The following is a 9,992-nucleotide window of genomic DNA, read 5'->3' on the forward strand; positions in this document are numbered from 1 at the left end:
ACAAATTCGTACGAGTGAGGTCATACGAATTAGTACGAATTAGCCAACTTTTTATCATTCGTACGAATTCGTACGAATTGGTCGTGAGATAGCGTTGGAATCGGAAGTTGCAAACGACCTTTCTCCAGTGTTGTGACGTATTTTCAAGTGAAATGGAATATTGAACAGAGGGCAGGGTTTTAGCGCTCCTCCTCTCCATCTCTCGCTCATAGCAGACTAATGGTTTGAGGGGAGTGGTTAAGCGTTTTCAACCCAAGCCGTTAAACTGACGTCATCAGAAAAGGAATGCAATTCCAGACTGGAAGTAACTTTTCAGATTTTGATTAAAAATTGCCACAGCAAACAATTTTTTTCTGTGTATTAACTTGTGCGGATTAATTGTTCACCACAAGACTAGTAATATGCGCCAACAAAGTAAATAGGGTCAATTTTGATTTCATGTCGACTTAAAAAATTTATTGTAGCCTATCATAGAAAGCCCATGTTGAGAGTAAAAGAAAATTTTAAATAGCATTGATGACCGGTCAGATGAAAACAATTGATAGCGACAGATGTGTGCAATTCATAATATAGTTGACAATTAATGTTGAATGGGATTTTTATATCTAATACATTGGATAAAGCATTGTGCTTAGTGTGTGTTTAGACAAAAAAACTCAATCACAATAAGTCAGAGCAGATTTCATGGAAGTCAATTCTTATAATTGTGAAATGAACACTTTCATCTTGGAGTTTTTAAATAGGTGATCAAAAAACAATACCACACTGGACATTAATTCTGAGTTAAAGAAGTTTCTGGTTGCACTTGACTGAGAGAGATCATCTCAGAGAGAGATAATTGTCTCAAACAGCTGTGCCGGGGATTAATCGAATAAAAGGGAGATGGAAAGGAGATTAAGTGGTCCCCTTCTTTCACAGCTCTCAACTTCAAGAACGTCTTTGCAGTCTTGTAAAAAGATTATAACTGTTTGACATGATGGCGATGGAGGCTCAGCCTGCTGTCATCTGCTTTGATAAAAAAAAAACAAAAAAAAACAAGATGGAGACAGGGAATTAGATCAAAAACCCTGTAGATTCTCTAATTTCAAATGGACATATACAGACAGAGATAAGCACATCTATGTTTAACAGAACCACATGCTGAATGCTTGGAGATTGCTAGAGTTCTCAGGAAGTTTTGCTTTTTTCTGAGCTGTTGTCATTGAATTTTCTCAAAAATGACATAGCCTTTTGGAAAACATCTTGGAGAAATGCCAGGTGACTAAGAGATGCCGAAATGCAACGCTGTGTTGTTAAACTGTCTCCGTGAAGGTATGGTTCCTTAGCACACTATGAATCCGAAAGCTTGATAATTATCATTTAATCTGAGAAGCGACCTGCTGTAATGGTCTGGGGGTATGTTCCTGTAAAACCCATGTTTTGGGCCAACAGGGTCAAAAGATGGGATGATTCACACTGGAAATTTAAGGAATTAAAGAAATGTAGGATTTTGTAGTATTTGATCATATGACAGTGCACATAATTATACATAAAGCCCATTTATTAGGGTATAAGACCACAAGTCTATAAGACTTGGCTGTCTATTCCCTCTTTACGTGAACTTTATGAACAATGCCTGAAGAAATGACATCCAAGAATGCATTTCCCCCTGGAATTGTATTTATTTCTTTTCCAGATAAATACCTAAAAATGCTTTTGTGGTGTGTTGATCTTATTTAATGGGAATAAAAGTGGATGGATGGAAAATTTTAAGCTTTGACTGACAAGGGTACAAGGCCAATCTGACGGGTTGATTGGGAGGCTAAGATAGCATCAGGTTACTGAAAGGAACTATTAAATGAAATGAGGTGGCAAATTTTATAGGATGGACAAATTCCATTTGCTGTTTTAGCCACACGTGAAATGAGTTTTGAGGAAACAGTCCCCACCCGAGCAAGATGCTCCGCCATGCTCTCTTTCTCATAAGAAGATTTAAGGGGGATGAGGATTGGATACAAACTGCAGTGTACATCATTCCTGCTGACGGAGATCTGAGGAACAAATTACTTTACTTTAAATTATGGTGCTCAAATGACACTTTGCATTTTCATGCACTGTAAGTATTGTTGACATAATAATGAGAATATTATGACCCTAAAACAATGTGCTAAGCAGGTAAAAAAAAAAAAAGTAATGTCCACAAGAATTTCAAATGATTTTCCATTAAAACTACACTAATTACCAAACTTTCAGTAACCAAGGTTACAGGTCCTTTAAAATCCATTATGTTCTGAAAAAAGCTTGGTATACAATGATGTGATCAGAAATTTAAGGTGAGGTTTAGACAATTAGCAAGCCAACTCTCATTAACCTTTTCAAATGTAACAGCAAATTAGGACCGATCTTGTATATTCAATTATGCATGAGAAGTCCCTATTTTTCAGCTCAACTACATTTTCTGTCAACCCATTTGTTTAAAGATTTCCATTTTAAAACAGTGCTTTAAATCCCCTCTGCCTGTGGTGCTGTAATTAATGACAGAAAAGGAGAGGGAAGAGATGTGCAAATTAACTTTTCAGGTATTTCATTAAAATGCCGGCTGCCCACAGGAGTGTCCGCTGATCCGATGAGAGCAGCCATACTCCCAGACAGATCTGAGGCAGCGGTAATAGATTCATGGGACTGGGACTCACAGGAACAGCAACACAAGTCTCTGCTTGAGCCGTTCAATTTTACAGAAGCTCCCATATCTTGTTCTCCCCTCAAAGGGACTATGCGAAGGTACATAATAGTTTCGGTAGGAATAGCTGTTAACTGTGGTTTTATGATAAGAATATGGTAGAAATAGGTGTCAGAACCATCAGATAAACTATCATCTAAAATTAGATGCCAATATGTAGACCGGCTTCTACAGCCCGTACTTCATTGTACCCAAGAAAGGCGGTGGGTTACGACCAATCTTGGACCTGCAAGTCTTGAATCAGACCCTTCACAAGCTTCCGTTCAAGATGCTAACGCAGAAACGCATTTTCGAATGCATCCGTTCCCCTGGTTTGCAGCGATCGACCTGAAGGATGCGTACTTTCATGTCTCCATCCTCCCAAAACACAGGCCATTCCTGCGCTTTGCGTTCGAGGGTTGAGCGTATCAGTACAAAGTCCTACCCTTCAGACTGGCCCTGTCGCCCCACGTCTTTACGAAAGTCGCGGAGGCGGCCATTGCTCCCATGAGATGACTGGCTGATACTAGCTCAGTCTTGGGAGCAGTTGTGTGACGAAGGGACTTGTTGCTCCAACATGTCAGCAGTTGGGTCTTCGGGTCAACTGGGAAAAGAGCAAACTCGCCCCCATGCAGAGGATCTCTTTTCTCGGTATGGAGCTGGACTCGGTCCAACAGATGGCACACCTCACAGAGGAACGTGTCCGGTCAGTGCTGAACTGCTTGAATACTGTCAAGAGCAGAACAGTGGTCCCACTGAAAACTTTTCAGAGGCTCCTGGGGCATATGGCAGCCGCAGTAACGCCTCTCAACTTGCTCCATATGAGGCCGCTTCAGCACTGGCTTCACGGCCGAGTCCCGAGGTGGGCGTGGCAGAGTGACAATAACCCCGGCCTGCCGCCAAACCCTCAGCCTGTGGTCTGACCCTTCGTTTCACTGCGACCGTTGCGTACATTAACCATCAAGGTGGTCTTCACTCCCGTCGCATGTCGTAATTCGCCCCCCCCACCTCCTCCTCTCGACAGCCCCTCCCTGGCCCATTCCTCTGAGGGAGGACCTTCTCTCTCAGGGACGGGGCACCGTATGGTACTCGTGTCCAGACCTCTGGAAACTCCATGTCTGGTCGGACGCGGAGTTTATAGGTGATCTACCACTTCTGCGAGAGCACCCTTGACGAGGCATGCTTACGCCCTGAAGTGGAACCTGTTTGTTGAGTGGTGTTCTTCTCACCGAGAAGACCTCCGAAGATGTTCGATCGGTTCTGTGCTTTCCTTCCTGCAAGAGGTGTTGGAGCAAGGGCTGTCTCCCTCCAACCTCAAAGTGTATGTTGCCTCTATTGCCGCACATCACGCTGCAGTTGATGGGTGTAACAACAATGACTTATTTTGGGGAAATAATTAGCTCAAATTAGCATTAATGAGAATATGCATATGTTGCTTACATGAATTAAATAATTCCCAACTAGGGAGTAGGTCAACTTCAACGTATATCAACAATTACACGATTTCTCGTTGTAATTAATGATATAGGCAGATAGAACTATGTTTCAATTTGGGGAAATTTTAGGTATAAGTTGAAGAATGTTCATTTATTGTACAAAATGTGCGTCCAGCACACGAATTGTACAATTTCTGAACGGAAATCTAGCGTCTTTAACACCAAAAGATAACACTTTTCCTGTGGCCACAAAGAAAATAATTATCCTCGTGTTTAGACAATTTGAGATTTCTTTCAATAGTAAAATTGACCGTAGAGCTTAAGGTAAGATCTGCACTACCCAGGGACTCAGATTTGAAACAAACAAAGCAAACTTGATTCAAATGATTTAACAAGTTTATTTAAATGAACTAACTACTTTAAAATCACACAGGAGTAAATATGCATAAACAAAACAATATACGATCGCAATAAGGAAAACAACAAAATAAACGTAGGAATCAAAGGTTAATATAGGGGAAGAAAGGAGAATATAAGAGAGAGAGAGGGAGAGAGAGAGATGAGCAAAAGAGAGTAAGAGTGATTTTAAGAATGACTTCGTGTGTGTGGGTGTGTTGGAGCACGTGGTCTGGTGTTTTGTCCAGAACCACGTGGGCATGTATTTATGTGTATGCGAAGAAGTGTGAGTCAGTGTGAGTGAGAGAATTGTGAGATAGGAAGAAACAGTTCAATCGTTCACAACAAAAACCCAATAGGCACAGTAATATTAGACATTTGAAACAGCACTTCAGATTACAAATTTAAAGTCTACGTTACTCTTTGTCGGCCTTCCTGGTGCGTGTGTGTCGCGTGGGTGCAGACCAAAGCGCCTGGGTCACGTGTTCACCGGAGCAGTGGGTCACGGCGTTGTCGTTGCTATGGCAACTTGAAACGAGCGAAACTTAGCAAGTTGATCTTAGCTTTAAGTTGGTTTCGTTGTTGGTTGAAACAGACTATTTACTGGAGTAAAATAGTTAGGAAAATAAAACTTGGAAGAAAATGAAAATAAAAGCGAGCGAAGGTTTCCTTGAAGGAAGGAAGGAAGTGTGGTATTCTTCTCTCTCTGGCAGACTGCAATGTTTTCAGAGTTACGCGGCATTTTGAAGGAGCTGAGCTCACGCCTCTTGAGGTGTATGACCCAATCGCCTGGGAGGGCGATGGCGACTACCTCCTGACGTTTTTGCGGAGGCTCACGCCCCCCTTCTAACAGTTATGGAGAAGTTAAATTTGGTCCCAATATTAATAACACCGGAATTAATAAAAGAATGCGTCTTCGGAGATTTTGAGTTAAAGATTCACTACCGTTGAGATTTTTGGAAGAGAACAATACCGTGGACGACTATGTCATGATTTAAAGTCGTAAAGATATAAGATTTTTCACTATAACAAGCATTTCATTCTTTGAGTATATCATAAAACTAGGTTATAGCGGTCCGATTTATAAGGACCATCACATAAAACAAATACATTTCAAGAATACATTTGGAAAAGGGTGATTTTTGATCATAATGTCCGCACATCCGAGCTTCTCTGTGTGTGTAAAGGGGTACTGAAAGTTCACAGCTTGTGCGTCCGGTGCGTGAACTGCGTCTGCTCCCCCCCCCTCCTTTCTTTCCTGAGGGGGAAGACCAGTATGTATGTATGTATGTATGTGTGTTTGCACTCAATGGACAAAGGATCATGCCTACATCACGAGAATACAATTTAAACATTTCACAAGATGATTTCGATCCATACAATGGTAGGATCTGTGTGTGTTTCCTTGTGTGTGTGTGCGGGAAGAGTCACTGAAGGTTCATCCTGCTGCGTTGAACTTTTGTCCCCGAGCACGGGGTGAGAGAGTCTAGGTGTGTGCGTGTTACTCGGTCTGATTAGATTAGCGGTCGAACAGAGTCTGGTTGTTTTCTTACGTGTTGCCTGAGGGTCTACATGTAAATGAATGTCTGACAGAGAGTCCCTAGGGTCCTCTTGAGATTGCTTTTATTGGTCAGGGGGGATTGCTCTTGGTGATCAGCGGATGTTCGCGGAGCCATAAACTAGAAGTCAGCAGTAAGGGATCTCTGTTTTCAGATAGGTAGTTAATGATTTAGGTCATTCGTAGGCGCCGTTGGGTCTGGGGTCCAGGAAGGAAGGATCTTAAGACAATAGAGGTGTTTGTGGATTAGGACACCAATGATTTAATTAGGTCTCAGAGCAAAAGGGGATTTGAAGACAGGCTAATTTCAGTAAATTAACATATAGAGAGATAGAGCTGGTGATCTGACCATCTGATGTGCGTTATATTCCCCCCTTGATGAGTGAACAGGGCATGGATGGACCTGGTCGACTCATCACAGTAACAGTGGTCAGATGGCAGGTCAGGGAGATGAGGTGGCTATAAAGGGGTTGTTAAGATTGGGGCTTAGTTCGATGAGGTCTTCCGCATTCTCTGGTGAGGCGTCGTCCTTCCGAGGGTTTCTCCTGAAGCCGACGGAGACTGCCTCTGTGAGCTTGGTTGTGGAAGCTCGGATTGCGTTGACTCTTCTGTACAGGATATAGGCCAAGCCCAAAGCTAGGGTATGTCCGAGGATGCTGGTAAGACAGAGGGCGGTGTCAGCCGCTGTCCAGGTTTGGACCACAGGTGAAGTGTTCAGGATGGGTTGTCGAGACAAGGCCTGAAGGGCTGAGTCCAGTGGGGCTATATCGATGATTTGTGACCCCTCTTTCGCGATCCAACTTTCCAGTTCTGGATCTAGTGTGAAGTTGCGGTCCCTAAAGAAAGATGGAATCTCTAGTTCGGCTTGGTACTCTTCACTTGGGAGATGGTACAAGGCGAGGTCATCCAGGTGGAGGATGGCTCCTCGTGGGACTTGAATCCACATGCTTTGGTTCAGCAGGTTGACACGTGTAGCAGTGTCGTGTTGATCGTAGGTCAGTGTCGCTGAGCGTACTGGAGTGTTCACGAGCCATCGGTTCCCTACAATTTCAGCTTGCGTCTCGGTGACTTGGTTGCGAGATTTCGCGTCAGCCGGACAACGGGCGTCGCTAGCCAGCTGTTGGAGACCGCAGATCCCATCGGTGTTATCCCGGAGGAAAGGTTTGCTAGGGCAGAGGTAGTGTATGTCTTTTGTGAGGGTGCACATGTGCAAGTTAGGGGCTAGGTACAGCTGTGGGTCGCTGTCGTGGTACGCTACCACCTCTGGGGTCCGTACCTTAAATTGGGTATTTCCCTGCCAAAATCCAATGTTCACCACGTCTTTAAGTCGGTAGATTCGGCTTGACTCGATAATGGGTAAGTTTAGGAGGAAACCCACTTCTCGCTGCGCCGGGTCCACGTACAGGGGGATGGCACTTCCTAAGGAGTAGGCAAGATGGGTTTGTATAGGATCGGCAGGTGTGGTGATGGCGGAAGCCAGCACGGTCTGGACCAGGCTCAGGGGTACCAGGTATGGTGGAATCCTGCCCATGGCTAAATTGTCTATGGAAGAGCTCACTTCTCTGAGCATATCGCCCATTAATGTGGTGACCAATTGGGTCTGGGCAAAATCGTTCTGGAAGACTGTGAACATCTGTTTCATGGAGCTCACAGTCCTGTTCAGCATGACGCTATGTGTGTTGAGGACGGTGACCGTGCCTCTCAGTGTCTTGCCTATGGTGGTCAAAGATGCGCTCTGTGTGGTGAGTTGATCTTTCAGTTGTGGAAGTTCCGTCTGGATTTCTGCTACCTGTCGTCGTACCGTGGCGATGTTCACCGCGTTGACACTGGACATACCAATGTTGAACAGGGTGCCTACGGCAGCAGCGGCTCCAAGCAGGGCTCCTAGGAAACGTTTGGAGCGCCTGTTGTGCCCGCTCAATTCAGCCTGGGTGAGGGTCATCTTCTCGAGTTGGTTCAGCATGTGTTCGATGTCGGCTTCAGCGTGTTTGAGGGCGGCCTCCGTCCATTTGGCACCTGCCCAGCTGTACAGGACGGTTGTCTTTGGGTAGTGTGCACGGTAGACGTTTCGAGGGTCGAGTCGCACGTACACCTTCTGGGTGTGTGTCCGACAGTTCGTTATGAGCAGTCCGGGCTGCTCTCTCAACACAATTCCCGAGGCCGGAGCTGAGGAGACGAGGTCAGGTGGCGGCTGGCTTTCGGTCGTCGGGAAGCACATGATGACGATCCACAGCAGCATCCTATTATAGGCAAGAGAGAGAGAGGTGTGGAAGAGCAAAGGGGAAAGAGAAAAGGCACAGGTCAGCGAGGGTTGTCCCGTCGGAGGGTCCAGTCTTCTTTTCCTGTAACGACGGCGGTTGAGGTTAGCTTGCATTAGGCCCTTCCTGTCTGTTCCTGCTAGTTGTCACATATCTCTTAATCTGGTTGCGGTGGACCCATTTGAGGACTGGCTCTTTTGGTCCCCTTTTCAGCTGGATTTGGTACGCTACTGGGGAGAGTTTGTTCACAATTTCATGAGGGCCAGTCCAGTGAGGCAGAAACTTTTTTGACAGTTGTTTGGGAGGCAGGGCGAAACTGTAGTACAGGACTTTGTCGTCCACGCTGAGTTCTTGGTGTGATGCCTTTCGGTCGTAATATGCTTTCTGGCCGTCAGCACTGGTTTTCAGGTGTTGCTGGGCGAAAGCAAAAGTTGTTCTCAAGTGTTTATGGAGCTCGTCCAGGTACTGAGATGTGGTATAGGCGGTGACGAGGTTGTGGTCTCCGGGTTGGTACAAAAGGTGTAATGGCAGGGTCATCTGCCTCCCGGTCATGAGTTCAAATGGGGATACTCGTGTTGATTCCTGCGGGGTGGCTCTGATAGCCATCAGCACCAGGGGAAGCTTCACATCCCAGTCTTTCTGGTTAGTCGACACATATTTCCTCAACATGGCGACCACCGTTCGGTTAGACCTTTCTACCTGTCCGGATGAGATCGGATGGTGGCTGATGTGAAGTTTAGCTTGTACCCCAAGAATTTTCCAGATCTTTTGCATGATCTCTGCGGTAAAATGAGTTCCTCGATCTGAGTTGACTCGGAGTGGTAGGCCGAATCGGGAGAAGATGTGGTTCATCAGGAGATATGCCGTTGTTTGGGCAGTGTCGTTGGGTGCTGGCAGACACTCTACCCATTTGGTAAACTGGCACACTACCGTGAGAAAGTATTTATTGCCTCTTGATGACCGGGGGAGGGGTCCTACCCAGTCGATTTGAAGGTCTGACCAGGGGAACGTGATTCCTCTGCGTTGCAACGGGGCTCTGTGAGTCAGGTTTGTTGGGTGAAACTGACAGCAGACCAGGCATTCTCTCACATATTCTGCCACATCCTGTTGCATACATGGCCAGTATGCCACCTGTCTAAGTGTCTCATATGTGGCTCTGGTACCGTGGTGCCCAGCATATGGTGCGTTGTGGGCGTGATTTATCATTTCCCCCCTTTGACAGCGAGGTACCACGAGTTTTAGCGAAGTGGTGTCATCGTTGACAAACCAAAGAATGTCGTCCCGCACACGTAACATGTGTCTGGAGTTGTATAGATGTCTGAGATCGGAGTCATCAGTGAGATTTGAAGGTGTGAGAGGGGAGGTGGAGGGGTCGAGGAGGTGCGTTTTAATTGCCTGTATGGCAGTGTCTGATGCTTGCATATCTGCAAGGTCGTTGTTGGAAATTTGTGGTGTAAGTGACAGAAGTTCTGACGCAGGTGCTGTTGCAGGTGCGGTTTGCTTTCTGCGGGTTATCACTGCTACTTCTGGGGTGGGTGGGGCTTTTGGGGAAACCCACGGTTCTCCGTGTAGGGCGCCCGCTTTTGCGAGGGCGTCAGTGTGGTCGTTGAGGTCTTTGTCTTGGCCTGGGAGTTTAGAATGTCCTT

This window comes from Scardinius erythrophthalmus, assembly GCF_964197995.2.
Source record: "Scardinius erythrophthalmus genome assembly, chromosome: 1".
In the NCBI taxonomy this organism is placed as follows: domain Eukaryota; kingdom Metazoa; phylum Chordata; class Actinopteri; order Cypriniformes; family Leuciscidae; genus Scardinius; species Scardinius erythrophthalmus.